This window comes from Vicia villosa, linkage group LG2 (assembly GCF_029867415.1).
Source record: "Vicia villosa cultivar HV-30 ecotype Madison, WI linkage group LG2, Vvil1.0, whole genome shotgun sequence".
NCBI classification, from domain to species: Eukaryota; Viridiplantae; Streptophyta; class Magnoliopsida; order Fabales; family Fabaceae; genus Vicia; species Vicia villosa.
The window spans coordinates 117,952,909-117,962,866 of record NC_081181.1 but is presented as its reverse complement, the minus strand read 5'-3'; positions in this window follow the sequence as shown (position 1 = coordinate 117,962,866).

Sequence of the window (9,958 nt, the reverse complement as noted above, 5' to 3'; positions counted from 1 at the left end):
TTAAGCCACCAAAAGTTGTTTTATTCATTTTCACAATAACAATTAAAATTAAAAAACAATATAAATATTGAGGTAATTTGGTCATTTTTAATATGTTAGGGACTTGGTTGCAATATTAATAGATATGAAGATACATAGTAAGTGGTATCTACTATATAATCCTATATGGCACTTTCCAAGTCAACATTATTTCTTCATTGGCTAGATCAGTGACTTCACCAAAGAAGTCATTTTTGTGACTTCACGATAGAATTTTCCCACATTTAAACCTCATCATTTGTTCTTACTCCTTTTTTAGATCTAGTTTTTGTATCACTTTCTCTTTTTCTTATCTTTGCTTCGAAACTAGACAACAACTCGTCGATGATACCGTTCTCAGTTCAAATATGCACAAACAGAAGGGAGAGAAACTTCGTTTACACTAGCCGACTACCTTCAAAGAATCTAAGTCGAGAGAGAAATCGATAGAAACACGAACTCCTATGGTGCTAGCGCGAGAAAGAAAGCATTATCCGAGCTATTGTCGATTTGGAAGGGTATATCTAACGAGATCACCAAATTGTGTTTCGTTACACTTTTTCCATTGAATCTTTGACCTTGTCGGAAGTGATTCTACTATATATAGCCTCACCATCATCGCCAATACACAACAACTTTATGAGTAACAACTCGTCAAAATATTCTTGGACAAACTCGCTGAGTTGCAACTCAAAACAGACTCAGTCATTTTCACAATTATCTGTTAGAAAAATCAATTCAAGTCAAATGGATCGAGGCTAGAATCGTGAATGAAATCAATTTCCTTATAAGTATTTTAAGCACTCTCAATATGTCTTAAAGTTGGAACGCAGGAATACCCAGGATAATTTAGTAAACGGATCAGTCAAATAATAGATCGATCATATATATGCGAGTGAAATGATTACATCTTTAATCAATTTTATCACGAATGTCTAAGGCCTTAGTGCCCATATTTTCCATTTTACACTTATCTGAATTCTCTTGCTAAATTGACTTAACTAACACATTGTGTTAACACCTTTGAAACACTGTATTTAGCCAATGGAACTTTCGACAGAAGGCCCCTCAACCATTTAACTTCTTTGACTAGTGGAAGCGAGATCCACACACTATGGCTCCATGGTCAAGAGAGTGATGCATGTTTGTTTCTTGCTCTACCAAGACATCTCACCTCCAACTAGTGTAAATATCCACTCAGTTATAAATTTATGATCTCCAACACTCGATATCCAACTCATATTGGTATATCCTTCTAATATGGTAGGAAACCTACCATGATGGAGGTCAAGATTTTGGTTTTTTTAAAAAAGATAATCGAAAATCTTTGTGATGGCCTTCCAATGCTCACTGTTTGGATTTCTAGTAAATCTACTCATTTACTAAGTACAAGTGCTATGTCAGGTCTAGTACATTACATTAGAAAACCAATTGCACTTGCGTATTCTAATATAGCCACAACTCTTCCATCATCATTTGACACTAAGATCAAATTGAATATTCACTTTCTTGAAACGTGACAGTTTGAACTTATCAAGAACTTTCTCGACAAAGTGTATTTGACTAAGTTCATATCCCCCACTATTTTCGCATTACTTTAATCCCCAAAAGAGTGTCAACTAGTCCAAGATCTTTCATCTTGAATGTGGAAGTTTTCTCAACATGTTTTTAACCCCCACTTTTTCGCTTTACTTTTATCAAAAAGAGTGTCCATTATTTCAAGATTTTCCATCTTGAACGGGGAAGCTTGAAACCTCTTTGTTCCTAAGATTTCATTCATCTCGTTGCTAATGATCAACATGTAATCAACATAGAGACAAAGGAATATCACAATATTCTCACACAACTTTATGTACAAACACTTGCAATAAGAATTAGATGAAGAATATTTTTAGAGAATCATGCATGATGAGGCAAGAAAGTTTTTTAGATGAAGTGAGAGATGAAATTATGAGCAATTTAAAGTAGTATAGTATAAATTTCAATGATTACCTTGGTTATGTTCACTTCTTTTAAATATTAACTTGAGTTTCTATGTTCAACCTTCTTGATCAACATTGTCATTAATGTGCATGACAATTTTGATCATTTTCTTCTTTGATAATATTTGTCTTCATCAAAATTATATATAAGATATATTCTTCACAATCTCCCCCTTTTGATGATGACAAACTCTTTGAATTCATGTTTTGATAAGATTTAAAAGTCTTCCCCTAAGTTGCGTGTCTCCTCTTTAATTTGTAAATCTTGCAATGATAATGTCAAACTTTTAATGTCATTGTTTCGATGCTTGTTTTGATCTATACAATTATTTGACAAGCTTCCACATCTTTTGTTCATCACCAAGAAACACACAACCTTATGGTTTTTCCATATTGTAGCGGGGAAAATCTGATATCGAAGCCATAGGATTGACTCGAATCAATATTTCGTTTGAAATCGCCACCGCGCTTTATTTTTTCAAAGGAAAAGGGAAAAGAACGAAAAACCCAAAGTTTTGTTTTTAAAACAAGAAAGAGAACTCAGGTTCGGGTGTTGATTATATGAGGGGAAGGTTTAAAGCACCCCTCATATCCGTGGTACTCCACGGGAACCTTTTTGAAAATCTGTGTCGTGTGTGCTAAAAAAAACGGTTTGTTTTATTTTTAAAATAAGCTCGGCAAAGCGTTAAGCTTTGGGCCTACATACCTCCTCGGTGCAATGGAGAAGTCAGAGCTAATGTAGTTCTGCTTTTTGGGAAAAACGTTTTAAAACGAATAAACACTTTGTTGTCGTTAGAGAGAAATACTCAGCCATTGATCTTGAGCATGAGAACAAACGAGTTCTTTGCATCGCTAATGAAAGAAGGGCGCCAACTCGGATAAAATCAACGAGTATGCCACTAGCTCTCTCACGCGGAAAAGATCTCGTTATTATCAATCAATTTCAAAATCGTGGGGTATAACCACTCGTTTCGACAATTAACGGTGTCTAAACTTTTGAAGAAAAGCCACTAAGGGCGAAAGATATTTTTAAGAAAAAGGTTTTGAAAAGGTTTGCAAACATAAGAATGTTTTGGAAAAAGAGAGAAGATTTTGAAAATTTAAGAATGGGAGGAGATGAAGAGGCTATCCTATTGCGTAAAATAAAAGCTAAGGAAAGAAACGGTCTAACCGAAGAAGAAGCCAACACTTGACATTATGAGTCAAGGTAGATTTCCCATCCTTTGGGTTTATCAATACCAATACATTAACACTTGGGGATCCAGATGAACTTATTGTCTTAGCACCACTTTTTATTAAGCACATTAAGATTCTGACGAAAATCGGGCAGAGTAACGGCTGTTTTCGGGTAAAATCCTTATCTCAATGCCTTGGAATTAACCATCAAGGGCTTTCAAGGAAATACCTGCACACATAAACATACAACAAAACAATGCCAGACAGACAGAACAATCACAGGGTAGTAATAGAATGAGTCCAGAGGTACTAGGTCCATAAGTCCGAATCTCCAAAATGTTAGGGATAGTAACTGATAGTCCAAAGAGAGCCTTAGGTGTTTTTTAGATTTTTGTTATTTATTAGTATTTTAGCATAATAGTAAAGTATGGTCCAAGTGGACAAAAGAAAAATAACGGAAGCATAAACATATGTCCAAGTGGACAAAGAAAAAACGGCGGAAAGTAAATATGATGAAATGATAAAATAAAGCGATAAAGCTAGAAATATAAAGAGCGGTATAGTAAATGTGCGGAAATTAAAGTTAGTTGTTAAATGTTAAAGATAACCATCTTGAAACTTGTCAAGTATGTTATCAAAGTTAGTAGGAGATCGATGGTGAGTGAATGATGTACTCGGATTTAAATTCAATGGGGTTTATCAGAAGCTTGATAAAATCATAGCGACTACACGATAAAACCTCCACAAGTCTTAAATCAACCGCATACAATTCTCTTCCATATTTGATCTTTTTTATTCGGGACACGAAATATTGCGCTATGTTAAGCAGATCGCCAAGTGATTTATGTAGAAATCACCCTACAACGAGGCCGGTCAAAACTTTATGTGCTAATGCATGCGAGAAGAACGATATGTAGATCGTTTTCCGAAAGCAATACCGCACGAAAAGAAAAAATGGTGAGTGATCTAGTCTTCACCAAGAATCCATAAGAATTTTCAAGGCATTAAGACTTTCATCGACCAAAATAAAAAGAAGTAAAAGATGGAACCACATTAAAAGCTCCTTTCATCCATAATTTCAATCACTTAATTTTGCGGATTTGGATTCTCATCCTATCGACGCCCTAAGTCCATTGAAATTAGAGAGAAATTAGGCCTCTAACTTGTGATTCAAAGAAAATATCAAAAGAATGGAGTAGAAGATGAGTTAGAACCAAAAACAAGTCAAAAAACCACAAAAATCAGCATTCTGCCCAGTGTAAATCGATTTGCACAGAGTGTAAATCGATTTGCATAACTCTGTTTTCAAAATCTGCGCAGTTTTTAGTTGTGTAAATCGATTTGCACAAGATGTAAATCGATTTGCACAACACAGTTTTCAAAAAAACAGCAAATAAAGAGAAGAAAACTTGTTTAAACATAAAACCAAACACCTTGTGATCTTGGATCAATTTGTGCACGAAAATGTATCAAGTAAGCAAGCAAATCTCATCAATATAGCACCAAAGGTGCATCAAGCATAAACAACAATGGATCACATCTTGAATTATGGATTGGATCTAGAATTTTACCAAATCTTTCACAAACTTTGAATCTTCTTCAAGAACACACTGTCGCACGCTCGCGAAAAATGAACAGAGTCGCCACCAATATATTTATCCCATAAGGGAAAGGAATATCAGAAAACCTAACAAAGGAAGGAACAGGGTCTTGCGACCAGAGAATCAAGGTACGGGAGTCGGTTACGCGAGGGGAAGGTATTAGCACCCCTCACGCCCATCGTACTCGATGGTATCCACCTATGTTTGTTTCTATCTAAAGGGTGTGTATTATGTCTATGTCTATATGTGAATGCATGCAAAAGAAATACGGGGAAAAGAAGGAAATATTTACAAGTGTGCTCGTTCAAGCCCCGCGACTTGATGCCTACGTATCCTTTTCAGGAATCAGAGCGCCGTAGTTCGGCTCCATAGTTTTGTTTGTTTTTGTGTTTTTTAGTTGGGCGGAGTTAACGCTCGCGCTCTTGCACAAGGGGACAGCCTAGGATGCAATGGAGCGGAGATAACGGTGCCCTTAAGAAAGCGAGAGGAGAGAGAAAGAGTTTGAGTGTTTCGAGGAAATCCCTTAAGCAAGGGAAACTCGAGTTACTCTTTGGTTTGTATTTTTTAAAGGTTGGGAACTCACGCCTGAATGGAACCCTTAAGCAAGGGAGCTCCAAGCACTCGAACATCCCTTAAGCAAGAGAAGTTACAAGCTATCATTCCCTTTTTATTAGTCAAAGTATTTATTAGTCATTTTTTATGCGTTTTCTTGGTATTTTTTAATGGGAGTTTATTCAAGTATTTATTAGATGTTTTAGGGTTGAAAAGAATGCAAAAAGGGAACTAATCCTAATTTCTACATCTATGTTATTGATTATTCTAAAAGAAAGATGGGGAAGAGAAAAAACAATTAAGCATTTCACAATATAGAAAATATTCACAAAAGAAAAGAATTAAAATTCACATTATTCACAAAGATATTCATGAGCAATTCTATTTTTATTTACATGGGAGGGTAATTTTGAATCATCAAGAAAAACTATTTATTTTTATGGTTTTATGAAGAAAAAGAATTCTAATTAAGCAAAGAGAATTAGCCTAACTAATATTTTTATGTGCATTTTTTATATGGCAAAAATCAGTAATGAAGTCTAAAAATGATAGTGGAGATTAATGTTTTTGTTACCTAAAAAGAAAAGAAAAAAAAACTAATTAAAACTTGAATCTAACATGAACAGGGGGTGCAAATTGCAATTATTGGTGTAAGGAGCAATTAGGCGCATGGCCCAGCCCAAGGGCGTTTTGTAGAGTTTTCTTTTATGCAAAAAATGAAGACAATGGGCCAGGGGGGTGAAAGAAATCAGGCCCGGGAGAGTTTTTTGTTTGATCCATATAGTTTTATTATCATTTTCAATCAATCCACAATAATCAATAAAAATGAAAAAAGATTAAAGTAAAAGAGAAATCAATAAAAGAAATTGGGAATCTAGGGTTACTTGTTTGTGGCTGATGGAGTTCTCTCTCGACTCAGACGCATGAACGGCGACCATGGCGTCTCTTCTCCGGTGAAGCTTCACTCGATGTCGTAAACCAACGCATTCCATCGTCGGACCTGAAACTCTCGTCTCTCCCGCTCGGTTTTCTCATCTCTCTCGTCTCTGATTTGTTCTCTCCGATCTCCCTCGATCCCAATCGAAGAACACCAATTCAAGGCAATCGTAGATTCGTCCTCATTGTGTTCGCTCCGTTGAAGCTAATGCGAAGATGTTGTGAATTCCTTGTAGATTGATGACGATGTTGAAGCGTGGATGGTGACCTCTTAAGGCTTATGACGATTGAAGGTATTCGTGATGATTCTTGCCGAATGATGGAGAGATCGATGGAGATTTTGGTGAGTTCTCTCTTTCTCCGATTTCGTCTCCCCTGCGCTTATTGTTTTTTTGAAACTTCTTCTTCTATTTCTTCTATTCTGTTTGCGCTTTTCTTCTTCTCCTTCTCTGTTTTTTCTTGTCTGTGTGATGTTGTTGATCGCGTGTGTGCGAGTTCGAGATGAATCAATGGAGGCTAAGCTCAGTTGATATGAGACTTCGAGGTGAAGTCTCGCACAACAATGGCGAGAGAGCTTTAGTGAGAGAGTGAGGCGATTGAGAGAAGAGAAGTTTCTGATGGACGAAGGTGATGAGTGTGAAGATTGAGTGGTGGAGTTATCAGTGGTGAAGTGAGAGGAGAGTGGGAAGAAGATGAAGATGGAGGTGAATGGTGTGTTATGGTGGAGAGGAATGAATGGTGAGAGAGGTGTATGAATGGCGTGAGTGTTTGAATTATGGAGGGAAGGGTGGTTATTTAGGCTGAGGGGATGAAGTGTGAGCCTTAGGATTAACTCGGTTCTGTTATGAAATGAGTGGTGAGGATTTGAGAGTTAGTTATGTTGGTTAGTGCAGTTAGATTCTGTTATGAGAGGTTAGTTGTGAATCTGATTTCTGTTTTGGTAGTTATATGTGGTTAGGAGGTTTGTTACAAGCTGGGGGAATTGGTTATAACAGAATGGAGTTAGTTATAGGAAGGGAAATTAGTTACAGGTTTGGGAAAGGTTACTTAATTGTTAGGGAAGTTAGAGGTTAGTGAACTGTTTGGTTACTTTGCTGTGTAATTGGAGTGGGTTTGAACTGAAGTTAGTAAGTTAATATATGCTGCTGCTTGAGTTTATTTTGTATTCCGAACTGAACCACTTTTGTGTATTTTCCGTCAGCTTCTTGTTTTGAGGGCTGAGCCGATTTCGTTTATTTGGTTTTGTGCAGGATCGAAATTGATTTTGTGGAGAAGCAGGGACTGATTTTGGTCTTGGTAAGATGACAATGTCTTGGTTGTCTGGATGGTTTGTACTGTGATTGAATGGTGCTGACTACGTTTTGCGTGTGTTGCCGGGCCGGTTATATGGTAGTGGAACTCGGTGTAGACTTTGGACAATCATTTGAAATTGCGCCGCGTCTTGGATTGGATGGTGAGTTTAATTTGCAGCTTTGTTTTGGTTGAATGTGTAGAATGTTTAGGCATAGTTCTGAATCTGTTTTGTATTAGTGATTGATGGATGTTAGGTTAGTTTATTTGGTCAAGGTTTTGGACTAATGTCATTAAGTTCTGAATGTGTGGCTGCTTGTATTTGGAACTGTCATGGATTGAATGATATAGCTAGTAACAACTGTTAGATTGGCTTGGATTTAGCTGGTTAGGATTAGATGTCAGTGAGGTTGCTGTTATGGGTAGCTTAGCCTGTATGATACATATGTGAGGATGTGTTGGTTTTGAACATGGCTTGAAGGGTTTAATGGTGAGCTTTGTATTTATTGAAATGTGGTTTAGAAAAAGGATTTGTTAGGGATTAGTCAATAGAGATGCTGGACTGTTTGTAGCTTGAATTGGTTTGAAAATGATGTGAAATGGGTCTGTTTTAATATGTATGGTATGTGTTGTGAATGGATGTTTGACGTATGTATGATTCTGGTTTTGTTTATTGTGCTTGATGCAGGTTTTCAAGTCTATGGATGGGCGTTATGGCTGCTGAATGGCATTGAACTGATGCTGTATGGGCTTGATTGGATGTGAGATGGTTTTGAATTTGTACAGGGGCTTTGTTATTTGAATAGTGTAATACTCTATAATTTGTCCTTTTTTGTAATGTGTAATGATACAGTGATGTAATGTGATAAGTGGATATCAAATGGTCCCCGTTTTTCTTTAATAATTTAATTTGTTGTATAGTTTTCTATGTAACGGTATGGATGTATCGAATATGTATCAAACACGGACATGGGGTAATGAGTGAATATTGTAATGAAGTTCTTTTCTTTCACATGAATGTAACTCTTATTCCCTTCCTTTCCACTTTTTGTAATAGCTTCTAGTAATGTATGAATTGAATGGCCGTTTGACTTTGCCATGTATGTTGACCCCCTTGTGTAGCCTCTTTATGATTCAAGTAGTCAAACCAAATGCCTTGTAACCTCGAACAAAAGGAATCTTCTAAACATGCTCACACTTTTGGCAATTCAAACCATAAACCCTTGAATTAAACTTTGTAAATTAATCTATAAGTCTTCTTTTGCCTTGGCAAAGTTCCTCATTGAAGATAGTATTTGAAGCATAAAGGAAAGCCTTGTCCTGAAGTACACAATAACCATGAATCCAGACCTTACTCTCACAGTCTAATGCTCTGAGGAGCACTCGATGAATCAGTGATATTTGATATGCACCCCTCAAAATCACTATGAACCCTTAATGATTCAAGATCCTTGATCCCAATGTCAATTTTATTAGTTAATGAATGCATGATGAGTTATATGACCTAATGGGAGGTATTTACATGAATGCAAAGTCTAAGCTAGTTAGAAATTAAAGGGTAGGACAAATTTGGGGTATGACAGCTGCCCCTATTTAATTGTCTTAAACCTGAAGGTGAGATTGGCGCTAGCCTTTCGAACATTGAAGGTTGAAGAAGATTAAATATCAAAGTACCAGAAATTTGTCCTAAAGAGAAGATGGTGTAAGTATTATTCTTATTTTTTCGTTTTGATATCTGCTGGGGAAAGAGAAATTTATTTTTTCTTTTCTCTGATGGAGAATTTACAATGGGTAATGGGTTTGAATGGAGATAGCTTATAACGTGGTAGCGGTGCCGACACGGGGTTTTCAAAGAGAATGGTTGTATGAAACAATGATCGAAAGAAAAAAGACCTCGTGCGATTTACGACTCAATGTCAGGACTGAAAGGAATAAGATCTCGTGGCGATCTATGACTCAACATCGAAAGAAGATCTCGTGGCGATCAACTCATCAACAGAAGAAAAGGGAATAAGATCTCGTGGCGATCTTATGACTCAACATCGAAAGAAAGTCTCGTGGCGATCAACTCGTCAACAGAAGACAAGAGAATAAGATCTCGTGGCGATCTTATGACTCAACATCGAAAGAAGATCTCGTGGCGATCAACTCGTCAACAGAAGACAAGGGGATAAGATCTCGTGGCGATCTTATGACACAACATCGAAAGAAGATCTCGTGGCGATCAACTCGTCAACAGAAGACAAGGGAATAAGATCTCGTGGCGATCTATGACTCAACATCGAAAGAAAATCTCGTGCGATTTTCCACACTTTGGAAAGGAATAAGATCTCGTGGCGATCTATGACTCAACATCGAAAGAAAATCTCGTGCGATTTTCCACACTTTGGAAAGGAATAAGAT